The sequence below is a fragment of the Miniopterus natalensis genome, chromosome 1 (genome assembly GCF_054644295.1).
Source record: "Miniopterus natalensis isolate mMinNat1 chromosome 1, mMinNat1.hap1, whole genome shotgun sequence".
In the NCBI taxonomy this organism is placed as follows: domain Eukaryota; kingdom Metazoa; phylum Chordata; class Mammalia; order Chiroptera; family Miniopteridae; genus Miniopterus; species Miniopterus natalensis.
The window spans coordinates 178,498,450-178,526,098 of record NC_142081.1 but is presented as its reverse complement, the minus strand read 5'-3'; the positions used below and the strand labels follow the sequence as shown (position 1 = coordinate 178,526,098).

Genomic DNA, 27,649 nt, shown 5'->3' with positions numbered 1-27,649 from the left:
AAGTCAATCCAGTAGGTGTGAGGTAATGCCAAGTGTGAAAGGATAGCAGGGAGGCAGATGCTGCCATTAGAGACCTTCTGAGTTCAAGATCATACAGGAGATGCTGCAGGGTAGGGTGCAGATGAGGCTTGAGGTGAGGCAGATGTGGAATGGAGGAGCCTCTCACTTGCAAAAAAGAGATGTGAAGAATTAGGTCCCTTTAGAAGTTGAAATTGCTGTGGATTTGTCCATTAAAGAAATATTTTTGAGCATTTACTGTGTGTCCAGCACTGTGATAGGCTCTGGGCATAGCATATTAAAGATACAGCTCTACCACTTCAAGGGATGCATAGTCTAAACTAGATCAAGAATCTTCTGGGGGAGGGGAGGTCTTGTTTAAAATGTGGGTGCTCATCCCTAGAGAGCCTGAGAGATGTAGTGGTTGGAGGACAGAGGACATGGGGGGTGGGCTGAGACAGTAGACAGAGAGCCTAGGTGCAGCTGGTCCTGAGGGGAGGATTGTCACCAGCCTGTGCCTCTGCCACAAAGGCGCTTAAGAGGAGGTAGGAAAGAAACAGGAGGCAGGTTCTGGACACATGTGGAGGCAGGTTTTTGTTTCTGGAGGAGTTTATAGACTAGCCAGCCCTAAAATCCTGTGCATCATTTTTCTACCCATACCTTTGAGCTAATATGTAATAAAGTTAAATATTTCGGTCTACAGGATAGATGTAGGGAGACCTGATCATGGCATTCAAAAAATGAGATGGTTATCACTGTAGATTGATCGTGAGGTTGCAGCTGTGACTAGTGAGCTTCTTGCTGCTCGTGGAGTGGCTGCCGGCTTCAATGCCCTGGAAGCCCCGCATGGTCGGACCCCTCGCACCATCTACTCCAGCTCAACTGTCTTCAGAACCAGCGACCTGCTTCAGTCACCAGCGCTTCTGCCCAGCAGCCCTCATTTGTGTGCTGTTATAAGTGGCTGAGAAGGTGTGTCCTTTGGCTTTTCCTTTGTAGATAAGCCTTTTATTTCAGTATGTGTAGCTGACTGGTGTTTAGAGCCAAAGTGATAGGCATGGTGGCAAGGAAACGCCTGCTCACATGAACTTCTGCTGTCCTCAGTTCCCTTAGGACCTGTGTGGCAGGCACTGCACATTGGCCATTTGGAAATTGCTGGCTTTTTTGTTTGTTTTTCAAACAAACAAATCATGTCTGAGTGGCTCTCTTGTTCCTAATTCATTTCTGTTTGTTTAATGACCAAGATATAATAATCTGGTTTAACTTTAATTTTGTGGAAATAGTATTAGCAAACATTTATATGGTGGTTACCATATGCCAGGCTCTCTTCTAAACACTAGTACCTCCTGAGCACTGCGAATTCACTGAATCTTTACCAAAAAGAACCCATTATGAGCTAGACACTATAGTCACCTCCAATTTACAAATGAGGAAATGGAAACAAATATGAGTGTTAAAGTATAAAGCTAGAAAGTGGATGAGCAGGGTTTCAAACCCTGGCCGTCTGGCTCCAGAGAGATTTTTGCTTCATTTGATGTATAGTTCTGCTGTGAGTTGCACAATTTTTATTGCTTTTTGCTTAAGAAAAGATAAAAAGTGTAAAAGAAAGTTATAGATGGTTATTGGGAAGTCTAAAGTCTGTGGTCCCATTTCATTGCATTGGTCCCTAATCTCTGCCTCAAATCACAAGAGCAAGAAAGCACAGCCTGAGCCTACAGATATGCTCCCTTAGGCTGTGACAAACTTAGCACAAAATAATAGCAAGAGGAGGCAGACTTTACTGGGGTCGCTTTCGGGGCCGGTGCCTGATTTCTGTTAGATTCTTGAAAGCCTGGCAATGACTTAAGGCTGGGAGGCCCTGCACATAAGCTAGATTTTTTTTGAGGACTTAGAATTTTGAAAGCCACCAGCAAAACATGAGCCCAAGTGGCATTTCCCTCTCACATGCTGTCCCTTTGCTTTGCATGGAAATGATTACCTTAGTTTAAAACCATAAAGGAGAAAAGTCCTCAGACGTAAGGAAGATCCGAATGAAATGAACATGTGTGGACCATGGCTCTTCGGCGGGGCCTAGACCATGATTGATGGTTCTGCAGGACTGTCTAAATCAGTAGCATGTTTTTGGACTGCTTGCAGAAGACCAGCCTATTTAGCATTTTGGCCAGCATCGCTAAGGGGGTGCTGCTTCAGGTCCCTGCAATTCTCTTCGTATGATAAATAATTATAAAGGGAACTGTCAACTGGAGCATCTGGCTGATGGAAAGGCTGACTTGAAAGCATGCTGAACTTTGGGTGATGCAGCCCCAACATCTGGCGTGGGGACCCGATGGATTTGGGAGGGGGCAGTATGTTTGGCATCTGTGTAGTAGGTCCTAGAATGTTCTTTTCAAGTTGTTTGTGCTGGTCCCCATTGACTTGTATCCTGTAGGAACTAGAAAGGCAACTGTAAAAAGGATTAATTAGGTACCATTTCTCTAGGGGGAAAAATCTTTATTGGTAATTTACAGTTTGAGATGAGAGTTTTCATTGGTAACATAACTTCTAATGGCTTTGACTTCCTCCGTGAGTAGATTATAATCCAGGAGAGGGTTCAAAGAGAGAGAAAAGTTCTAACATCATAAAGGTAAAAAGATAGAAGAAGAGAGAAAAGGAATCCCACTGGAATCATGAGAGCATTTGGCATAGAAAAGCAGAAATAATTCAAACATAAACTGAAAAAATGCTTTGAATCACAGAAAAACATAAGTAAGTCATCAGTGTGTGCTGGATGCATCTTAAAATTTTGAACTTTTGTACATAACATAAACTAAAAAGAATACAAGTTTTATACCAGTGACCCAAAACCACAAAGTAATTTACTTTTATTAACATTAGAGTAAATACCAGTGTTTGCTGGCTTGTGGCTTGGATATGAAACATAACAGAGGAAAAAAGTGTGTTTGGCTTTTTCCCCTCAAAAAACTAATACAGCTGGCAAAGGCAACATTTTACCTCACTTGTAATTGCCCGGAAATTTAAAATAGGCCTTTTACTTTTTCAGAGTTTATATTGAAATTCCATCTTTATATGAAGTCAGTGAACATAGCACACACTGGTCTCTCCTGTGCAGTTGTGATTATGCGAGAGGCCAGCGTGGTTTTGAGCACCAACATGGCATAACTCAGTTCTCTTGGGAGGAGGCTGCTTGGAGGGGATCCAGGATCTTGAACCACCCGAAGACTGAACCAAATACTGAACCAGCTGAATGCCGTCTTCTGTGCTGCTGCAATCGTTTACCCCCTGGAAGGTCTCAAAGGGACTTATACGCACAGAGTACGAGTTGAGGAAAATTCATACTATTTTTTTTTTCCCCCTCTGAAGCTCTTTTCCAAAATCTCAGAGGCCCCCTGAAGAGCTTGGGCAGTTGACCCAATTGTCATCTGTTTAAGATGGAGACACAGTTGACTTCCTTCAGGCCACCTTTTTTATATAATAAAGCTGTATTTATGTTATCAGCTATAGCCTAGAGCAGAGACAGTATTACAGCTATCCCCACTGTTCGAAAGTTCTTGTTAGGCAGTTTTTATGAAGGACCTACATGCGTGCCCATTTTTGCTAACCAAAAAGAATTCCAAAGAGGATGTTTGCTTTTACCAAAAAAAAAAAAAAAAAAAAAGCAAAAATAGCATTCAGCATGTTTTGCGGTGAGCTGTTATAGAGCAGCAGTACCCTGAGCAGCAAGAGTGACCCCCCCCCCCCCCAAGCTCCTTCCCAGGAACTACACTCAGCATCTCCTCACCCTCAAGCCACCAGGCACTGTGTCTGTGCGCACCTGGGCTTTATCTTGGTTTATTTTGTGCACCCCTCAGCAGGATGTGTCCTAAGGTAATTGCTTCTTTGCTTTACACCATTTCAGTTATGAAAGGTTTCATTGGATCGCTCCACTTTTGGATAGTGAGAAGTAGAGTGGAATCTGTATCTGTTCTTAGGACTCAGACAGAGCAAGAGAAAACAAGAGAGGCTTCATTTTACCTTTGCCAGTAAGTGGTTGATAAATGTCTAGAATCTAGGTCCTGAGCATTTTGAATCGATAGAAATCTGCCATTATTGGTTAATTGTCGCATGGCTTCCAGTTAGGGATTTGCAACAGAAGCATCCCAGCGCTGTGACACACCCACTCCCCACGCCCGCTTCTCCCAGTCCTTTGTCTTCACAGTGGGACCTCCCTGAAGCACTAACCTGACCTGTTACCCTTTTCTCAACTCTGCCTAACGTGGGCCCGTGCTGCCCATGGGTCGCGGGCTCAGCCGATGTTCCTTCAGCTGCCCTGCAGGCCTTCGTGCTGGTCCTCGTTGGACCTGCGTCTCAGCCCAGGCGCTGGCTCTGCTCACCTTGCTCCCTGAGCTCCGGCAGGGTATTCTCCCCGACCTCACTCTTGCCGGGTCCCCCGCCGCCCCGGTGTGCACATGCCCTTTCCTCTTCTGGAAGGCCCGTCCCCCCCTCTTTCCGCCCTTGCCTCCTCATTTTTTCCATCTCGGCTCAGGAGCCGTTTTCTGGAGCAGACCAGGCCTCCTCGCCTGAGCTCTCTTAACGCCAGCGTTTTTCCTGCCCGGGCCTTGCAGCGCTGTCATTTCACATGCATGTAATGTAGCGGACTGCCTTCCCCCCGCACGCCCCTTCGCCGCATTTCCCACGTCCAGCGCCGCGTCTTTCTCACGGTGGGTGCGCACACAGACTCCTCGAACCCGTGGCCATGCTGCAGGGTAGCTGCCCTCCTGGGCACGGCGATCCGCCGCTTGCTCATGTCCACGCAGCCTTAGAGACCGACAGCGCCGGCGCCTCTCAGCTCTTCGTGTTTCCTGGGATCCCAGGCTACTGTTTGGTGCACATTTTGTATATTCAAACCCTCAAGCTTCCAGGCTTTTCTCTTGGACTGCTACCTTCGTGGCACCCAGGGCCAAGTAGGGCAGGCTGCTCCCACCTTAGAGGAGGGGATTCTCCAAGGGCGTTTCCCGCAGTCTTCCTCCTGCTCGGTCCCGTGCCTCCATTCTCCGCAGCCTCCCCAGCTCTCTTACCGGGCGCTGTCTCTTGTTTCTTCCCGGGACTTGGAACTGCAAGCCAGGCTCCTGGGGGTGCTTCCCGCCTGCCCCACCTTTGTCCCCATCTCAGGAATCGGCTTGATGGCTTTCTCAACTGGTGGTGCTCTTAGTAGCGGTTCCCAAGTTGCTGCCACCAGCACACCAGCAAGGTGCCAGATGTCCTTGGCCAAACGATCCTCTCGAAGGCTTGCCTTCCCTCAACGTCTGGACTCAAGGCCTTGAATTAGAAGCGCCTCCCGCCTGACGTGCCTTCCTCTTAAGGCTTCTGCATCCTGGGCGCTAACTCTGTTCTTCCCTGGCTCTGTGTCTGTGTTCCTCCATCGGCTCCCTCCCTTTTAAAGGAGGACACAGGTCACCACCCGGTTGTTAGGTCGCTTTGTTCTCACCTACACGCCACATGTGGTACTGGGTCAGCACGTTTTCCTCCCTTTTTATTTTCTTCCTCACAGTTTTTGCTATTGACCCTACCCCTCTCTGCATTTGAGACTCTCCTTCCAAAGCCCACGTGATAGTTTCCTCTCCATTTCCAGCATCTGAAGCTGTCTTTCCCTTTAGAGCAGAGATCAGCAAATTATGGCCCACTTCCTGGTTTTATAAATAAAGTTTTATTGGGACACAACCGTACCTATTCTTTTATGTTTGCCTAAGACTGAGTTGAGTAGTTGTGACAGAGATAGTATGGCTCACAAAATCTAAAAGATTTACTCTCCTGCCCCGTACATCAAACCTTTGCTAACCTGCTCTAAATCAGTGGTGTTCCACCCTGTTATACATCAGATTTACCTGGGAAGCTTAAAAAAAAAAAAAAAAAAGCACAAAGTCAAGGGCTAGGCCCTACCCTGGAACAATTACAGTCTCTGGCTGGGGTGGTATTTCCAGTGATTGTAGAGTGCAATCAGATTGAGAAGCACCGCTAATGGGCTTCCCTTTCTTCTCTCTTGATTACTTGATGAACTCTGCTTCCGGGGCCTCCCAAATTTATGATCCTTATCAAGGCTTAGAAACCGTTCAGTTGCTTAGCCTTAGCTAAGAGATAGAATGAACCCCATGCTGCACATCATATTGAAAGCCACCAACCAGCACACTGAAGGTCACTGCAATTCCCAGAGAGATAATTTATTCAGAGGCAAGCATTCAGTCTTCTTTTCTTTTTTGTCTTCTACATAGCTTAATGGTCTGTCACTATGCTCTTTTCCATGTAATTTTGGACTCTTTTGGCTGCTTCTTGTTTAGTTCTTGTGTCATTTTTTTTAGGTTGTTTGGTATATTTCTTCAGGATATGCCTTCTTTTACTATTAAATTCATCATCATCATTATTATTTTTAATTGTAGTAAAATACACAGCACAAAATTTACCATTTTATTTTCAATTTTATTTTATTTAAAAATATATCTTTATTGATTTCAGAGAGAGGAAAGGAGAGGGAGAGAGAGAAATAGAAACATCAATGATGAGAGAGTCATTGATCAAGCCCACAACCAGGGCATGTGCCCTGACCAGGAATCGAACCCTGATTGTCTGGATCCTAGGTTGACGCTCAACTGCTGAGCCATGCCTGGCCGGGCCAAAATTTACCATTTTAAGTGTACAGCTCTGTGGCATTAGGTACATTCACATTGATGTGCCAGCATCTCAGCCATCCATCTCCAGAACCCTTTTTATTTTGCAAGACTGAAACTCTGTCCCCATGAAACACTAACTCCCTATTGCCCTTTCCCTCAGCCCCTGGTAGCTACCATTCTACTTTCTGTCTCCATGAATTTGACTGTTCTAGGCATCTCACATGGGTGCAATCATACAACATTTATCCTTTTGTGACTGGCTTACTTCACTTAGCATTATGTCCTCAAAGTTCACCCATGTTGTAACACATGATAGGATTTCCTTCCTTTGTAAGGCTGAATAATATTCCACTGTATGTATATACCATGTTTTGTTTACCCACTTACATTTGGATGACACTTGGGTTGCTTCTGTCTTTTGGCTGCTGTGAATAATGCTGCTATGAACATGAATGTATAACTATCTCTTTAAGTCTATTAAATTCTTCTTTAACTTGATATAGCAGGCTCTGTCTATGGGGAATTTGGACCTGGCACATGGTCCTTATTCTCACACAGGAGTTGGAAGGGTCTGTAAGCATTTTACATCTTACAGCTCTACCAGAAAAACAGAATATCAACATCATGTTTATAGGTACCCCTGAACTCAGAGGCCAAATAACGTTTAGCAGTGTCCATCACCGGACAGTCAGAAGCATTGACACATGCTGGGCACCATTCCTACAAGGTCATAAGTCATTCTCCAAAGACAGTGCTTGCCTGGTGAGACCCAACATTTTGATAATCTCCATTCTTTTCATTTACTTTTCATGTGGTAAAAGTGTCAGCTTTTTAGGAGCCTGATAGTCCAAACTTAAAGGCCATAGCTTGCATGTTTGCTTTTATCTTTACAGGTCCACAATCATTTGGATACAATTACAAACCTTAAGAGCTAGGTGTAGTGGAAGTTGTTTTTAAAATTTTAGGTTTTTAAAATTTGGGGTGTTTTCCTTCCCCCTTCCTTCCTTCCTTCCTTCCTTCCTTCCTTCCTTCCTTCCTTCCTTCCTTCCTTCCTTCCTTCCTTCCTTCCTTCCTTCCTTCCTTCCTTCCTTCCTTCTCTCCCTCCTCCCTCCCTCCCTTCCTCCTTCCCTTCCTTTCTCCATTCCTTTCTTCGTTTGTAATTCATTTAGTAGCAAAACTCTGACCTGATTTGAAATGACTTCAGGCTATTAATTCTTTTTATTTGTCCCCTTTAATGTGACCTTTCAAATATTTTACCACAAAAATATTGTTTGATTACAGGGTACTTCCCTAGACCCCTTGGAGCTGTTACATAATAAACAGTTATACATACATTTTATTACCATTCTGAAGGCTAAGAAATTATAAATTCAAGAGTTTTGGGTAAGGCTTGTAGCCCTGCATTATAAGGTATCTGTTTTCCTCTCATTCAGATAAGATCAAAGTTGTCAACAACACTCCGCTAAGTTTTGGAGTTCTGTTTATGTTTATACACTGTCTGTTATTGGCCAGTGTAGCACGAAGGTAGCAGCTCAGATTTCTAACTCTGGGCTTTTGTCTGTTGGGAAAGTGCATGAAACTCATTTGTGAAGAGACTCTTTTTTTTAAGAAGCTACAAAGCTGTCACATTACCCTAGGAAACCCAGGCAGGGTGTTTATCTTAGTGATTTTCAAACCCTTCATCCCAAAACACTCAGCACAGCAGTTGTCATCATGGCTCCACGTAGATACAGTCAAATGGGCAGCTTTCACTATGACATTTGTAAGAATGTCACAGGGTCACCTTATGAATCCATTGGGCTGAAGACCATAAAACCTCTTAGGAGGTGGAAATTAGTAAGCTGTACCTCTTGGTAGTAGGACATTGATACTTTTAAATCCCCTTCCTCCCTGCAACAGCAATTGACATGAATCCAGCCTCATTTCACTGACTGACACCCATGCACTTCTGTTAATCTCACTTCTTCATCTGGGGAAATAGGATTCTTTATATGACTCTAGAATGGACAGGTGTGGTCACAACTCAAAAATGATACCATGCTGGTCTATTTTCTGCCTCCTCTAAGTCAGTATAGATTTCCCAAGTCTTTGAAGTGTTGTTTCTCTGGAATGTTCCACTCATCAATGACTCCCATGTACTTGTCAAAATGAGAGATGAAGGTGACTCTAAATGTGGGCTGCGGGCCATGCTTGCCGTTCTCGGCATATTTTCATAGTGTCCAAGGCATAGCTGGCTACCCATATTTCAGAAAAACTTTCCTTTTAGATTTAACAACCTTTTCCAGGATAATATCATTGCTAGTTTTGAAAAATTTGCAAAAATTCTCCTGGCTCTGAGTTTCTTTGGGCTTTCAGGTTTTGAGTTTCTGAAAGAAATTAGGCCCATCTTTACACACAAGTCCCGGGATTTTGTGCTCCCGGGTAACAACTGCAAAGCTGCAGAGGCTCTTGAAGGGGATGAGGGAGGAGTGGACCATCGAATGGCAGCCCACACTAGTCACCCCCCACTATCAGCCCCCTCCCCCTCGGCATCTTTTTCTTTCCTAAACCTCCAACATTCTCCTTTTCTGGTCCTCAATTGCTGACTTCCAAAATGCAACCTGAAGAGAACTGCTCATCTCCCTACCATGAAGCCTCGCATCTACCCTGCACCTGTACCCATTTTCTCTGCTGCCTTCCTTGACAGCAGATGATCTCTCTCTAAGGCCAGACCTCGCCCTTGTGATCTGCATCTCCTCATGTATTCAAAGATTTACTCTTTGTGCCCTCAGTGGCCATCCCTCTCTTTTCCACATCATTGACTTTGCTTTTTCCAGTCACTAGAATCTAGTGGGTCATTCTTTTAGCAAGTGTCCTTTTTAAACTACACATCCACCCCTTCCTACTGCTCTATATCTACTCATTCAAAGAGCTGACTATGCTTTCTTTCCTTTATCCACACCGGTGTGCTTGCAGCCTTACCATTCTATAGAAGTTACTCATGTCATGGTTACCTGCGTCCTTCATTGCCCAAGTCCAACAGGGGACAATTCACAGTTCTTATTTCATAGAACCTCTCAACATTCCTGGGCCATTAACCACTCCTTCCCTCTTCAGATATTTTTCTTCCTTGTTTCCTATCACATCATCGTATGACTGGCCTCCCAATTCATCAGCCTTTCCCTCTTATTCGTTGCTGGAGTCTCTTTTTCCTGACTTTGAATTGTTGGCTGGCCTGGGGTTCAGCCCTTAGACGTGTTATCCTGCACACTCCATAGGTGATTTTATCTTGTGGTCCACATCCAGATGTGTATCTTTAGCACTGTTCCTTGCTTTGAGCTCTAGTATATCTAACTGTTCCCCCAGGATATCACACAGTCGTCTCAGTCTAAGTAGCAACAAAATACAGCTCTTGATTTTTTTTCCCCCAAAAGTGCTTCTCTTCAAGTCTTCCCTGTCTTCATAGCTGTACTACCACGAGTCCTGTCGCTCAAGGTCGAAATGTACCCACATCCCCAACCCTTCTCACATTTGGTTAGTCTGTCAGCAAACCATTTAGCTTCTACCTCCAAAACAAACCTAGGATCTGACCCCTTCTTCCCCTCAGCTACCATCCTAGGCCAGGTTACCATCCACGTTATTGCCTTTCTCACTTAGACTTTGCAGTTGTGTCTTCAGTGGTCTTCCTGTCCCATCTTTCCCACCTGTTCCCCACCCCACCCCCCAGGTCAATTCTTTATACAATGGCCAGAATAATATTTTAAAATGTTAACCAAATCACATCCTTTCCGAGCTTGAAACTCTCTTTTCAGTGGCTTTGAACAGCACTGAGAGAATAAGTTCCAAAGTCCGGATTCTTGCCTGTAAAGCTATTAGCAGCTTCTCTGTTCTCATCTTGTCATCCTACCACTTTGTTGGCTCCATTTCAGCTATACTTGCCTTTTTCTTTACCAGACATTCCCTGCTGACGCCCACCTGTGGACCTTGAACTTGCATTTCTCTGTCTGAAATGCTTTCCCACAGAAATGAGCATCACTCACTGCCTTCTTCGTTCAGATCTGATTATGTGTCGCCTCCTTGGATAAGCCTTTTCAATCTAAAATATCTCAGGTAGCAATCTGTTCTTTCCCACTGTTTAACCCCTTGTTTTGCTCTATTTTCTTTATAATTCTCATTGCTATCTTATAGTACATGCTATATTGTTTATTATCTGTCTTGCCTACTAAATGGTGCCACAAATTCAGGGACCACATCTTTGGTGTCTAGAATTATCAGGCAGAGAATATGTGCTCTATAAATAATTGTTGAATGGATGAATCTACTTAGGGACACAGGAACAAAACATACAAATATTAATGATAATTCAAGGTAAATTACATTAACAATTTTCATGTGCCCTCATATACATAATCTCATTTAATCTCTACCTAAGATCAGTGCTATCATTTTCCCAATTTTACAGATAAGGAAAGAGCTACATAGCTAGTGGTGGACGTAGGATTTAAGTCCAGATCTTCTGTCTATTTCATGTATAAAAGACAGTAAGTGCTTTGGGAGTCAGAGAGAAATTTGGCTTACTAGGGGATATAGGAGCTAGTGGGTGCTTTGGGGAAACCTTAGAGTATTTGTATCTTGAGATTTGAACATGGGATTGGACATAAATGAAGAGTGAAGGCATTCCAGATATGGTAAGTGACATGAGCAATGCCAAGAGGCATGGATATATGTGGTGAATTCACACAAGGAGTAGACTAGCAGATTCCTTGATCAGCAGTCTGAGTTAGGGCTTGTGCTCAGCGCAGCAGGAAACATTTAAAATATTTGAATCAAGAGTGCCCTATGCAAAGGGGTATTCTGAAGATTGCCCAGCTTGGTCAGCAGTGCAAAGTGGAGCGAGGGGAGGAGATCAGAGGAAGCAGGAACAGGGCCTGGGCTGGAAGGATTTGCTCAGAAAGAAAGAGAGGCAGCTCTTGCTTAGAGGTAAAAAAAAAAAAAAAAAGGGTGCTGCGATTAGGGAAGATTCTGGTAGCTTCCAAGATTTTGGAGAGTGATCTTTTTTTGTATCTGAAAATGCCAAACTTTTCAAAGCAAGGTGTTCTTTCAAGAATATAGATAGAAGACTAATCAAGCCTGAGGGCTGGGGTTTTGAGTTGTTAGTACAAATCTTGCAAGGGTCATTATGTGAAAAATAATAGAAATTATAGAACAGCAACAGTTAGATCTTAACTCAGATTAAGAAACATGTTTTCAGCTCCTATCATAGTTAGATCTAACCTTTCAATAAGAAAATATTTTTTATTTATTTTTTGTTGTTTTTGAGGGTGTGCTATTCACATTGGGTGAGGTTAAACAACGAGGCATCGTGACTTCAGGCAAGGGGAAGCTTTATTTTAGAAGCTGACTCACTTTGAACTGGTTTTTAATAAATGTTCTAGGATGGTGGAAGTATCTGGGTGGAACAATGCTTAATATTTCAACGTGAGCACTTGAAAATCTATTTCTGCTTCTCAGTAATAGGATCTCTGAGGTTCCAGCATTATTTTCTAACTGGTTCCCTGCTTCTTGGAGGCTCCGCTATTGCAGGTCTATGGACTGGTGAGGATTTTGGTGTAATTGCTTTTGCACCTGGCATTTGATTGAAATTGTTTTGTGAATTACCTAGTCATATAGCTAAGAAATAGCTAGTGTTATCCTCTTAGAGGTTGCATATAATAGCCAAATGGCTTGATTCGACCCTGTCTATGGCTCAGAGCTTCTTAATTGTTAACATTCCTGACTGCTCTGTCCCTCAATTAAATTGCACATTTAAATCAAATGTGTGTATTGTGTCTATATTTCGAAGCAGCCTATGATCTATTATTATGACACTGACTGTGTCAATGTGTTCTTGGAGCTTCCTTTGGCTCTGTACACATCCCTCCTTTCTCACTGCTAATCAGAGCTCAACCTACTGGTTCTGAAGACCTCGTTAATATTCCACTCTCACTAGCCTTGTTTCACTGCTCTGAACATTACATACAAGTAAGTGCACTTGTAATGTTTCTTCCCTTAACTTTACTACAATGGGGTTTGTTTTTAAAATTTCTTTATAGTTTAAAATATTCTGCACAGAAAAGGCAAGTCTGTGGGCACAGTGAGCGCCATTGCTCCACTCTTTTTTCTCAAGAGACACAATAAAAAAGCTTTGTTGTTGTTTAAATATTAGCTCTTCTGATTTTTCAGTCGTGGCAGCTTATTAAAGTTATTGAAAGTACCAGGTGATCCAATATAGTAAAGGCCAAACAATATGTGTGAGGGCCTGTTAGTCCCCCCAGGCAGTGAGTTAAACAGCTCTGCAGAAAGCCAGTTTCCTGATGCATGTTCCACTCAACACTGACCCCACCCACCAGAGACTTTCTCAAAAAGAGGTCTTGCTTAGACACACTGGGAAACACTGGAGGACCTCAGTGCACAGGGGCATATTATTGACTCTGAGAAGCTCAAAGTTGGAAAAAAAAATACACCATATATTTTTAAAAACACATCATTCCCCAAACTTACTTGACCATGGAGCCTTTTCCCACATCACATCTCTTAGCCTCCTGTGGAACTAGGGTTCTATGGGACACTTTGGGAAGTGCTTCTGAATTTCCTTTCTTGGCTGGGCCAACGAGTAAATGTGAAGGGTAATCCCCATGAAATGGTAATTTAATCCCCTAAAGACATCATGGGAAGAACGAGTACTGTCTGCATTTTCACTCCTCCCAATGCCATCAAGTAGCTACTCAGTCAATTTTGGGTGCAAGTGACTCGCTGAAGGCCCCGCGGGACCGAGAGAGGGACCGAGAGAGGGAAGGGGAAGCGTGCGGCTATTTGCTCCCTGCTCTTTGAGAGGCTGGGCCCGCTCCTTTGTCTTTCCTCAGGTTTGTCATTGTGTGCAGGGGCATATCCCAGTCCCATCACCACCAACGTGTTGCATAATGGATGAGCCTGAAGAGGCTGAGGCGGCAGGTGTCCCAGCAGCTACAAAAAAGAAAGAACAGAGCTGTTGATTGTTGCCAACGGCGCTGGTGCTCCCCTCGCCCTTTGGCAAACAACAGCTCTCTGTGTCACTCGGCATAGTGGCAACTGGTTGGCTTTGCTGGTTCTGGGTGTTACCACCTCCTGGGCAGTGTGGTCGGCACTCTTGCTGGAGTGGTTTGTGTCCTTGTGCTGGAAGTGGGATGTGCTTTTCTCTTGTCCTTTAAAAGGTTGTTACAAGCCTGGTTAATTGCCTGCAAACTTATTTAGTTAAAAATCGTATCACCTCACATGAGAATGGACTGGGGACAATTATTAGCTCTGCAACATGTAATTCTTGGCTCTCCTGTAAGGGGAGGAGGAAGGAATATGTTTTCAAATTCAGGACTAGAGAGGGTACAAGCTTCCCAGAACCTGAGCATATCCCACAGCTAAGGAAATATTTACTTCGGGAGGGCAAAAGTAAAGTTCTTAGGTTTGGTTTTAAAAGCTTGAGAAAAGCCGATTCTTTAGATTATTGTTACTGCTCCAATTTTCAGGAATTTAGTAGAGACCTTTTGCTTCCCTAGCCAGGAAACTGGAAAAAGCTATCTGAAAGCATAACAGGTTTATATCATCATAGTAGCTCTGAGTAGCTCAAAGTTGGGAAAAAAAAGCCAAACCCACCATATTTTATTTTATTTTTTTAAACACAGCATTCCCCAAACTTACTTGACCATGGAGTATATTTCTGGAAGATGTTGACTGTTTTTGAATAAGAGTCTGTGAAAGTTTAGAAGCATTTAAATGTTTACATAGTTGTATGCTTTGTTTTCAGTGATTATTTGATAAATTCTCAGTGTCATGAATATGTAGAAATTGTAATACATTTGAAACACCACACTCAAGCTGTTAGCCTCATAATGTAAAAGTAAATCCTCTCTCAACATGGTCCAGAGGCTCTGCCATGCTAAGCAAAACAACATATAGTGAAATCCATGTTACCAGAGGCTAACTGATATACACAAGAGTTAAGGACCTAAAAGAGTTAAGTCATGAATGTTACAATGAAACGACATTGAATGACACGATGTTATTCGAGGACCTGATTTGTATGTGACATGGAATGAGTCCCCAGTGGTATTTTGGAGCCAACCCAGGTGGCTCAGGAGAGAAGCTCATCTCCTCCCGTCCTGTGTTTAGTGACATCAGGGTGAGCTTGAAATCGCCTGTGACAGGAGTTTTTACACCAGGGAGATTGGCAAGTGATACACGTCAGGGCTCCCCTCTCGCCTTCAGTGAGAACCAATGTTAAGCATTTAGCAGAGCCTTTGGTTCTAGGCAGCCTCTCAAGATGACTTGATTATAAGGGGTTTTAAAAATACAACCAAGGACCTATTAGAACATATTATGTGTTCTGTCAATAACACAGTTATCTTTTAAACATTTCCCCTTTTCTTCCTCTCCCCTATCTATTCATTAATAAAGTTTTTCAAGATGCTGTGTGGGCAGAAGGTCCGGTTGTTGGTTTTTTGTTTTTGGTTTAACATGGCTCTCACGTGTTAGGTTTATAAAGACCGGCCTTCCTGTTTTTTCTTTAATTTCTCTGTAGTCCAGGCTTACACTGTTCTTTGTAACACCCTGAAGACAGGACTCTTTCCTTGCCCATGTGCACCGTTTGTGCAGGAGGAGCTAAGGGGAGCAGAGTACAAGCCTGAGCAATGTTCACTCCAGTGGAAGCCCAGTGGAGCTGCTTCCTCAGTGGGGGTGCGGGGGGGCAGCCACCACGCTGCAGAGTCAGTGAGACCCCGCGTCCCAGTGCCCTGGGGTGACCACCCGCTGTCTTCATCACAAACCAGCCAAAGGAACAGATTTCCTGCCATAACACATTGCGTGTGAGTTTAAAGAACCAGAAGAAGACACGCAGGGAAATATTTTGTAGAAATGCCTGATGGCCTTAATGAGGCCTCTTGCCTTCCCTTCGTGCCCCTGTCACTCCCCGTTAGTGGATATTTGTTTTCCATTCCATGGAGGGTCACGTTGTGTGTGGGATTATTTTCATTTGGATCCTTTGGATATTTGTGATGATTTTTTCAGTACAGAGCTAAAAATCCAGTGACATCACAAAGACTGTTTTCCTCTCACCCCCATGGTATTGAGTGAACTGATCATAAATGTACAGACATTTTGACACATGTCTGGATTTGGGGGTTCATTTTTTATTCCACAGTTTAAGGAAAAGGCACGTTGAAGAGAGACAGCAGCCCAGCAGTAGGAAGTCAGATCTTTATTTACAATTCAACTGATACTGGGGGGGAAATCAGCAAGGGCATAGGCATATTGAGGCAACATAGCACACTGGCTAAGAACGTAGGTCAGGAGCCACACTGTCCAGCTTAGTCCTGGCTCTGCCACCTACTAACTGTATGAAATTGGGCAAATTACTTGATGGTCAGTATGTCAGTTTATGTGGCTAACAGGCATAATTGCAGTACTTACATCAGGGCCTCTGACAACACACTGAGCACCTCTGTGTAAAGGCCGAAAGACGCCCCAGGTGGGCTTCATGGGCACGGGCGCGGAGTGGCTCTGTGTGAGTTAGGAAAACAGGCCTCTTCCTGTCGGAGACTTTGCCTGGTTTCACACAGAGCTCCGGCTGGTGTTCAGCCACCGTTTGTCTCCTCAGCTGGGGGCCCTTGTCCACGGCACAATCTGTGTAACCAGCCACGGTAGCTGGACTGTCACACTGGGAGCTGAGAAGTATATGAGTCAATAAAGGTTCAATAAAAGGTGCTGTCCTCTTATCAGAGTTCAAGGTGAGAGGCAAGGGTGGGAGAGGGTCCAGAGTCTGTAGCTTTGTGCGGAGCTGTCCTAGACTTAGAGAGTGAAGCTCTTGGTTATTAGCAGAACTGTGACTAGAACCCAGTTATCTGGACTTTTGGCTTCTTACCAATCCTGACAAGGTGTCGCTAGACAATTCTGTGATTCAAACAAAAGAACCATTGAAGATGGGGGTGAGGGGCACTATGGCCATTCCCAATCCCAAGTGCCTGCCTAGAGCCATTTAAATGACAAACTCTCCAAAGACAATATGTCTTCTATGTTCCAAAGCCAAATAGTATATTGGTGCCCATGTCCAATATTCAAATGTTTGTTTTAAAATATACTAGGCAGTGGGTATGAATAGATCCCAGCCATTGTTTTAATAGTGGACCTTAGGAATATAATTATATGGAAGTGTATTTCTGTTATGTTGAATGAAAAAGTTTTTAAAGTGATGTTTTCTCACTACAAAGCGTTTTCTGAGTAAAACGAATGGAAATGGCTTTAGTTACTATTGAGAGGAAAAAAAGTGGGGTTGAGCCAATATGGAGGTTAACCTATATATTCCCAGCCTCCCCTTTAAAATCTTTTAAACTATAAAATATACCACAATTACAGAAAAACATATAAAACAAATATAGAGCTTAGTTTCTTATTTAAGGTGAACAATCTTGGAATCACTGTATCAAGAAGTAGATCCAACTCAAGAAGTCGAATTTGGCGACCTGGAAGCCCGTCCTGGGCCCCATCATGATTCCTTCCCTCCTTCTGAAAGGCACTCTCCTCATTTTATGTTGACCACTCCCCTTCATAATTGTGTTGCTGTTTAAAATGTGATCATCCTGTCTGTGTAATGACATTTCGCCATGATTTATTTTCTTTTGGTAATCTAATAACTTGTTTGGGTGAATTCTAGTAGTTTTCTAAGTTGACTTTGATGCCTTTTTAAATGCCAAGTACTGGCGAAATGACAACAGTTTTGTGGTTACTTTGGATTAACTCAGAATTATTCAGTTAAAAGAATATCAAATGGTGAAATCAATCAGTTCTTCCGACAGCTGTCACTGGACTCTGTGTACTTGGCAGAGCCTCTAGTTTTAGTTCTTTGCCCAAAATCAGGAAGCCAAGGGGCTTCACCCCTCCTTCCTTCCCATCCTCAGTGCTAACGTCATGCTGATCGATGGCTGGCAAGTGCCATTTCTGTGTAGTGGGGAGTTGAGAGAATGGGTTGAATATAAATGAAGTGGCCGATAGTGAACTGGTAAGTGACTGTCATCAATGAAAACACGTAGGAGCAAATGTTCCTAGAAATAAAAGAGGAGGAATTGGACAGGTGGACCTGAGTACTTTCCCTGGGCTGCTGAAAGACTTTCAGCCCTAACTCCAGATAACATTTTATTATGAATATTGTGAAACATTCAAAAGAAAGGAAGGAAGGAAAGAAGGAATTGAATATCCGTAAACCTACCACCTAGTTCCAATGAACATTTTCTATGTTTACTTCTTACACACACACACATTCACATACACCCCTAGTATTTTTCCAACCAGTTCAAAATAAATTACAGACATCAGACCCCTTTCCCTCTAAATACTTTGGTGTGCATCTCCAAGTTCAAGAACATTCTCCTGCATAACCATCAAGCCGTGCCATGGTCACTGCTTGTAATGTGGAGCCCTGATATTGTCAAATGACCAGTGTATGTATTCGGATTCTATAACTGTGCCCAAAGGGTCACCTGTAAAGGTTCTTTTAAGGAGATTTATAGGATTTTATTAAGGAGCACACAATGCAATTGGTTGTTATGTCTGTTATTTTAGAATAGCAGCCCTCCCCTTTTCATCACGACTTTGGCATTTTGAAGGCCAATTTTCTCATAAAATGTGTCCTATTCTGAATATGCACAATTACTTCCTCCTGGTCTCACTTCACCTGGACAATGTGTGGGAGGTTATCACGTCGGCTTCGCTGTGCAGTTTTGTACCCACCACTCCACAGCCCCAAGTCCATCAGTGCAGTGGCAAACCTGCCTCAACTATACTTTTTCTCTTGAGCAGTATTTCTTAGCAAAAATTGCAACCATGAAGCTTGGGGGAAAAGTAATCGACCTTCCAATCAGTGGTAAATGTTCTGGTAGATGTTTCCACTCATGATTTATAACCTTTAACAACCTCATAAAACAGGCTCCTACAACCATCTTTTAAACCAGGGAGCAGGCTCAGAGCAGTGAAGCCGTTTGTCCAGTATCACACAGCTCCTGAGGGTCAGACCCGAAATTTGGATCCAGATTTGCTTACCAAGGTTTTATATCTCACTGTGCTAAGGACTAGATGACAGTTACATACATAGATTTGCCCAATTTGGCCCAGAATGGAAGTGTTTATGGAGCTACATGATGCCCAGTAACAATAACACCATGGCTGATGCAGATCTCTGCTCCTTGAAGTGGAGAAAACACACACAGCCCAGAACTACTTCACTAGAGCTTTTTCTTTCTGGACTCTTCCTTCTCTTTGCTCTCAAATCAGTCGCTACCACTTTATGTTGTGTTACAGCTCACGCTGAGTCTTGTCTGACAGCCTTTGCAGCTTCTATTCGGTCCCTAAGTGAGGCAAGGAGAGTGCAGTTACTGCTAAACCCACTCACATGCTCCCACACTGACCCGTGTTCTGTGTCTAGAGCATACAATAGCTGGAGCAGAAGATTTAATGCTCCCAGAGTGCCTTTGAGCATTGCCTGTATTCTTAATTAGGTGTTTTTTTTTTAGCGGAGTCTGTCAATCTGTGGTTATAAACAGCGCCTTCTGGTTTTCTGATGAAACGATGAAAATATAAATGGATTCTGCAGATTGCTTTCTATTATCCTCGCTATTAAGCACTCAGAGCTAGTGCTGGAGAGGATCATGGTCTGATAATGTTGATTAAGTAATCTCAGGCCTGGACTTCTGTGCTGTTTCTTTGCCAAGCCAAACTGAATAGATAGATATAAGGAACTATTGTTGTTAAAGAGAACGTAGCAATATAAGTGCCACAAGAAGTGCCTTCCAAAGGCAGCATTGGGGGCAGTGAAGCCCTGGCGTAGGTGAAAGGGGACCTGGCTCTAGTCTTCCTTGCTGATAGCGAGCTGGATGATCTTGAGCAAGTCACTTAATTTGCAGGACATTATTTTTCTCATCTGTAAGATGAAGAGGCTGTGCATGTACTGGGACTTATTCTGGTGTCCTGAGAAGGACACGAGGTGGGCCTGTAGGAAGATTCCTGGTTGCTGTGTGAGAGACGGCTTGCGTGGGGCCAAGCGTGGAAGCAGGGAGACCACAAAGGTGACTGCTGCAGTTATCCAGCTGAGAAGTGACGGAGGCTTGCTTGGACCCGTGTGGTCACGTAGAGACAGAGGGAAAAAGGACAGATCTCAGATACATTTTTGAGGGAGGAGCTTTGTTCTTTTTGATGGTTTGAATGCATCTCTGTGTTATTGGGGATGGAGATGGTGGTGCCATTCATTGCTATGGAGAAGACCAGAGAGGTGGAACAGCTGGATGGATCAGGGGACAGACATCATGAATTTTGTTTTGATCTTAAGTGTGAAATATTTATTAGGTACCCAAGTGGAGATGTTGAATAAGAAATTGGATATTTGATTCTGGACTTCAGGGGAGAATGGTCAGATCCATATGGAAAAATGTGTGAGTTATCATATGCAAGATATTTAAAGGCAAGATATTTAGTTCATAAAAATGTATGAGTTATCATATAGGAGATATTGAAGGGTATGGGACCACCCAGGGAAGGGGAGTGTGTGGTTAGAAAGAGAACATAGGAAAGTGAAAAAAGGAACCATGTTTTACATTAGGAAATGAATGAGCCCTGAGTACCTGAGGCAGCAGAGAGAGGAGTATTTATTGAATGAGGTAGGAGGAAAGCCAGGAGTGTCTGGGGTGGGGAGGCCTGGGACAGGCAAGTGATTGAAAACAAGGGAGCGGTTGACTGTTCTGCTGCTGAGACCTTGATTCAGGTCAGAGGAGAAAATGTCTCTTCGGTCAGAGTGTATGGCGATTATTGGGAATTAGGAGAACCAGTAAAGCATGGTGTCATGAAATCAGGGAGGAAAGACATGCAGAGAGTATTGGAAAGAGGAATCCGGGATGAAATCTATGCCGACTCTAGCATTGTTGCCAGTATTGACAGTGCCAGTATTGAGCTCCTACTATGGGTCAGGTACTGTGGGAAGGGTTTGGCATATACTAGTTCATTTACTCTTCATGCAAACCTTTGGAGCAGATACAATTACCATTTTGTAAGTAGGGAAGCTGAGGGTTGGTAGAAATTCATTAATCTGTTCATGATTTAGCTTATCCTGGTAGGGCTGACAGTCAAAATCATGGGCCTCAACCTTAACCCTCTAAGAATTTTCAGTGAATTAAAAGAGGACAGCTTGTAGGTGGCTGAGCTAGGAGATAAGGGTAGTGGGTACAGGGTACTCACAGAGGGAGTTTGGGCTGTGAAAGGAAGGAGAAAACCAGTATGGTGGTTAAAGGGACTGGATTGAATTAGAGTTTTTAGGAAAAGGGACCTCGCTATGCTACCAGCAGAGAGATGAAGGATGCTGTGAACCGAGGGGTGAGGTTGAGATAAAGGCAGCACCTGGGGATGGGAAGGAATAGGGCCAGAACCTTGATAGAGGAAAGAGAAAGTATATTTTTCCTTTTGAGCTGGCATGAAAAGGTAGGTGTAGATATGGTATATAGAGCAGTGTGCGCAGTGCTGGGGGGCGGTCCTAATGGGAAGTTGGGCCAGATGGTCTCAATCCCACTGTGATCCCACCAGTGAAGTCATTGGCTATAATACATGGTGGGAAAGTCCAGGAGGAAATAATTTTGAGCACCAAGCAAAAGTCACTCTTTAGGAATAGGGAATTAGTGGAAAATGGGGAGAATGATTGGAAGAATTCCCCCTTCCCCCCATCTTCTAGGGGGTACCTCTTTTGTTTCGGGATCAAGTACAAGCCATAGTTCTGACATACAGGTTCTTTACCATCTGGGCCACGCCTATTTGGCACTTCATTTCCCACCCCCACCCCCTTCTCCCTCCCTGCCTGCCCCCTGTGCTCAGCTCTTAGAACTTTTCCTCTTTGCTCAAAGAAACCTTTGTCTAGGTCTTCGTGTCTGCCTGCAGTGCCCTACTTTATCTCTTTCCTTTGGGGAATCCCTTCTCATCCTTCAGAGCCAACTCAAATGTCAGCCCCTCAAAGGCTTTCCTTGACTGTTTTGGGCAGAGAGAGTTCGTTCCTTTGCTCAGATGCTGCGCAGAATCATGCTTAGGAGCATGCACTCTGCAGTCATACTACCTGGGCTCAAGTCCACGCTCTGCTATTTACTTGCTTTGTGTCCTTGCACAAGTTACTTAGCCTCTTCGTGTCTAGGTTTCCTTGACTTTAAAATGGAGATGATAATAATTGGACCACCTCATTGGGCTGTTATGAAGATTAAATGAATTAATATGTGGCAAGCATTTAGAACAGATAGGGCTATGGCAGTTGGTATATGAATGTGAACTATTATCATTCAACCATTTCTTTAGTCATGCAATTTGTGTTCATTGCTTCTTCCATGGTCCTGTAGATCTCTGTCCATATTTCTCTATTAACACCTACTGTATTGTAATGTTTTATCTTTCCCCCTGGATTTTGGATTCTTACTGAGTTGGCTCCAGATCTCCTTGTTATTTTGGTCTTACACCTACTACACTGCCTGGCATGAAATAGGATTCAATAGATGATTGATTGGTTGATTGCTCATTCTGACTCAGGCGAGTATGATTTATAATTGTTTACAAAGAGTTTCAATAGAATCTTGATTTGATATTTCTAGCAACCCCACGAAGGAGACAGAAATAGCAGTGAATTTATTCTCAATAAATGTGAAAAATAAGAGCAATTCTATTCTGCTTTATTTTACAATTCAGGTATAAAATATGTAAAAATGTTCTTCTTGGTAAGTAAATCAAATATGATCAGAAGATAAGTGGGCATAATGAACCCCAAACCTTTTCCAGTGACTTGAAGAAGTGTGATGTTCACTAAGTGTTTATAGGAGGACATCACGACCTTCTGAAAAGTGTACCTGTTTTTGTACAACAATTGAGAGAAAATATCCATGCCTTTCAAAAGTTAAGTAAAAAAGCTACAAACTTTGTTGTGTTTTTTAGTTGCTTGAATCCACAGTCCAGTATTTTGTCAGCCAATAGAATCTCTTCTTAACATCATTATAATAAAGTTTCCAAAATTTAGTTAAAATCTTCTCTAGTCATTCAGTTTATTAGTAGACCAGTGTATCCACCAGATTGCTTTAAAAAAAACAACAACTGAAGCTTAATGAAAACATTTCTGAAATAAAATTTGTTTAAATGGTAATGATCAGGCTGAGAGACTGATTGTTGGCAGTCTTTGCCTGTTTATGGCAATTACATAATAACAATGGTAATGAAGTAATTAAGGAAGCATAGCATTGTGCTATACAATGTGTTGCATTATAAACACATCATAAAAATGGTACCATAAGTTGTGTGGTTTTCCTTATTAGTCTCTGTTACTTCTTCATATTGCAGTTATTTGAATGGTTGAAAGCAGTGTCATTGACATGGACAAACTCAGAAACAATTGCCTTTTAGTTCTATGGGGAAGGAAATCAAATAGAGATGAGCTTCCTCAGTAATTACTTGCATAAAATACTGTGATGACACATCACAATGTCCTCTTGCTTCTGCTTTTGGTTTAATTGCTAAGGTACATGAGCTCTTTTATTTTCCTTCAAAGCATTAAGGTTTTGGTAAATCATCCATTCACTGAGTATTTTAATCAGACACTTACACATCCCTCCAACAATATTTTGATTAGTAATGGAAGTGAATTGACCCTAAACCATAAAGTGGGGGGGGGGGGGGGGGGCGGGATCTGATTTTGGGCTTTCCTGAAAGGCACACGGGGTATAGTTTGTAACATAATTGCCACCATAAGCACTTCTGAGGATCCTCTTGAGGGGAGATGTGTGCAGTTCATTATGCCCACCCTTAAAATCATGATGTTATCTCATAGTTGTCCATGTGCCCCAATCAGTTTTTTAGTGTTTTGTTGTTGTTTGGGTTTTGCTTGTTTGTTTTATGTTTAATACCTTTAGGGACTTTGGCTTTTGCTGTGAGTGAGATGGGAAGGCACTGGGGGTTTTGAGCGGAGTAGTGGCAAGATCTAGCTTTACAGGATCCCCCGCTGCCGTGTTGAGCATAGACAGAGGGAGGCGAGGGTGGAAGCAGGGAGGCTCTTATCTAGGTGTAAGGTGATGGAGCATGGTGCTAGAGTGGAGGCAGGGAGGAGGGGTTGGGTTCTGGCTAAATTCTGAAGGGCGAACCACAGTATTTGTTGGGTATGCTTGGGTGTGAAAGATCAGGGTCAAGTGTGACTAAGCTGAACAATTGCAAGGATGGAGTTGGAGGGATTAATTGATCAGATGGGTGAGGATCAGCCAGGTGTGGAGAGCAGAATCTAGGGGAATGTCAAAGTGCTCCTGGCATTTCATGCTGCTCTTCCTTGCTACCTCCGAGTGCTCCTGAACCTGGGCTCTCTCCCCACCCACCCCATGTCCCACGTCCCCATCTCAGGCTCTCTTTCAGAGCCCTACTAATCTTCCTATCCTGCTCTGTGTCCTTGGAGAGCGATCCCAAGGTGATGACTTGGCCAGGGTCTTATCTGAAAGGTTCCTGAGAGTCCTCAGTCAGTCAGGATCCAGGTGGGAAGGTTAGTGGGGAGTTTGGGTGGTCACTTTTCACTTCCCCTGCTCATGAACTTGGCTGATGGTGATTGATTCTTGGCAGCTATTTTGTTTTTTATAGTAATGGATTATACTGTCATGAAGGGAACAGTAATTAGCAGTCTTTATAGTTAAATGGACACTTGTGATATTGTAAACACATCATAAAGATGTTGCTGAGAGGGGTTGCTGAGAAAGGTCATCCAAAAATCCCAGTTCCAATGGAAGGCCCTCCCTTTCTAAATTGTGGCTGCTGCTTAGTTTAGTAAATTTAGTAAAATTTACTCCACATATGAATCACATGGGGATCTTTTTAAAATGCTGGTTCTGATTAAGTAGGTCTTGGAGAGGGTGGGAGGAATGAGAGTCTGTTTTTCAACATTAATTTTAGGTGAAGATGCTGCTGCCACTGGTCTTAGGACCAGACTTTTTAGTGGCATGGCCCTTGTTGAATGTCTGGAGTCTATTCAGCTATTTAACCTTCCTAACAAAGATCCAGAGGTGCCTCTATACTCAGTGACCTGGACTTGGAAGAATGGATGGCATTTGATCAGTGGAGAGCAGTGTGAATGTTGTTGGGACCTAATGGATGGACACAGGAAACGGGGAAGGAAGCAAAGGAGGGGGAACATAGGTGGGAATGAGCACCTTCCTCCAAATGTATGGTCCCTATTTCTGTCTCCAGAATTGGAAGTCTAGGAAATTGAGTTTAATCAAACTATATCTTGGAGGATTTTGATTAGCACGCTGACACTGGATTATTAAATCAACTGTACTTGAAATTTTTTAGTGGCTATGCATCACATGCAGGATGATTTTAAATAGTACACGGGCCTTTTAAGTGGTCTCTGGACCACCAATATTTTCTTATAATCTAAATAGTTATGTTACCTTGTATTTATGGTAAGAGTTTAGGCATCTGCTTTCTTTGCCTTTCTGCTTTCTCTCACAGTCTGTGAGCTTTCTGCATACAGTGGTCGTGTCTCTTTTGAGTTTCTATCTCTAAGCCCAGTTTATCATCATTGCTCAATAAATGGAGAGGGGCCTGGGTTACGTTAGCCAGAGATTCTGTAACAAATGTAGCTGAACTACCTTGGGTCGTCCATGTTAGCGCCATTTGCACTAAAACATAATACTTTTAACAAAAATATGAATACCTGGGGGAAAATGTTTTCAAAAGCTTCTAATCACTTCTCGGTGAATGGAGGTTAGTTTTATAGAAAATATGAGTGATGTTTTAAGAATACAATAGGACTAATAGATTCAGGAGAGAAAATGCTAAGGTGTTTCAAGTCTGTGTTTAAAATTTTAGCTTTTTAAAGGGCATCTTTCTTAGTTTCTTTGTTTTGGGGAAAAAAGCTAGATATTTGCAAACAGTAAAGAGCTACTTTTTAACCCCTTTTCTCACCTTCCCTCAAATAAGAATAAGAGGATATTAACAGAGGAATTTCCTTCCTTCTTTTTCCGGGCAGTGCGATGCATTGGCTTGGGACCTGTCTTCCTAGGCGGAGTGGTAAGGAGGGTGTTTTAGAATAGAACTGGAACTCTGGTTTACAGGAAGAGTTGGGGCCAGCTTAGTTTTCTTAGACTGCTCTTTAAAAAAGCAAACAAAACATCTGTTTCATTTTCCTGATGATTAAAGTAATATGTATTAATTGTAGAAAGTTTTAGGAAAATAGAGAAAATTCTTAAGAAGAAAATAAAAATGACATCTAACTCCCACCGTGAAGAGATAACGTGTGTGTGTGTGTGTGTGTGTGTGTGTGTGTGTGTGTGGCGCGGGGGGGGGGTAATGTCTTTGGTTTTGGAAGCAGGGTAATGTTGGCCAAATAGAATGAATTGTAGTCTTTCCTCTTCAGTTGTCTGGAGGAGTTTGTGTAGAATTGCATTATTTCTTCCTTAAATATTCGGTATAATTTGCCAGGCAAGCCTTCTGGGCCTGGCATTGTTGGAAGTGGGGTGGGAGAAAAGGTTATTTATTTCTTTGTTGAGTGAAATTTGATTGTTTGTATCAAGGAATTTTTCCCATTCATCTAAGTTGGTGAATTTATTGCCACAAATTTATTTATACTATTTCTCTGTTATCCTTTTAATGTCTGTAGATTCTTAAATGATGTCATCTCTGCCATTCGTGATGTGGATAATAGTTGTCTTTCTTTTTTGGTTAAAAAATCAAAGGTTATCAATTTTATTAGCCGAAGGTTTATCAACCTGGCTGAAGTTTATCATTTTATTGCTCTCAAAGAAATAGCTTTTGATACCATAGATTTTTCTCTATTGCTTTTTGATTTTCTATTTGATAGATTTCAACTCTGAAATAAAAGGATTTTTTTCCTTTTTCTGCTTAATTTGGGCTTAATTTGCTTAAGGCGGAAGCAGAATTCATAAATTCAAGATCTTCTTTTCTGACATAGATGTTTTGTGTTATACATTTCCCCAAATACTACTTTAGCATCTTTCCATACATTTTTATATTGCCATCTTCTTTCACTATAGAATGCATTCAAATTCCTTTTGATTCCTCTTTAATCAGTGGGTTGTTTAAAATTGTGTTATTTAGTTTAAAATGATTTGTGGATTATTCTACAGATATTCCCGTTGTTAATTTCTGACGTAATTCCATTGTGGTCAGTCAGAATACATACTTTCTTGTGAATTGAATTCTTTTAAGTTTGTGGAGACTTGTTTCCTAACCCAGAAATTGATTTATTTCAATAGATGTTCATTGTGAACTTAAGAAGAAAAATGTGTGTTCTGCTGTTGTAGATTGGAGCAGTCTGGAAATGTCAGTTAAGTCAACTTGGTTGATAGGGATGTTCAGCTCCTTTTTGTCCTTACTGATTTCTGTCTGCTTATTCTGTCCGTTTTCAAAGTGAGATATTAAATTTCTGACTCTAGTTGTGAATTTGTCTATTTCTCCTTGTAGGTCCATCTATTTTGACTTATGTATTTTGAAGTTTGTTGTTGTTTTTTTATTAGGTGCAAACATGTTTAGGATCGTTGTGTTTTCCTGATGAGCTATGAAATGAAATGACTTTCTCTGTCCCTGAATTATTCTTTGTTCTAAAAGTTCCTTTGGATGAAATTAATGTATGTACTCCAACTTTCTTTCGATTAATGCGAGCATGGTATGTCATATTCTATTCTTCTATTTTAACCTATTTCTATCTTTATATTTAAAGTTCATTTCTCATAAGCATCACATAATTGGAACCTGCTTTTTTCATCCAGTCTGACAGTATCTGTCTTCTAATTTGGGATATTTGGGCCGTTTATATTTAGTGCACTTATTGATATGGTTAAGTGTAAGTCTACAGTCCTGCAGTTTGCTTTCTACTTATTCCATCTGTTCCGTATTCCTTTTTCCTTTCCCCCCTTTTTTATTGTTAGAGTATTTTTATGATTTCTTTTGATCTCCTTTCTTGGCTTATTAAC

At 42.4% G+C, this 27,649-nt stretch overlaps 1 protein-coding gene across 2 annotated transcripts in view; it reads left to right on the top strand.

The window, feature by feature from the left end:
- Positions 1–27,649, top strand: part of LIMCH1 (LIM and calponin homology domains 1) — a 299,516-nt gene that overhangs the window by 87,348 nt on the left and 184,519 nt on the right. The window lies entirely within an intron of this gene.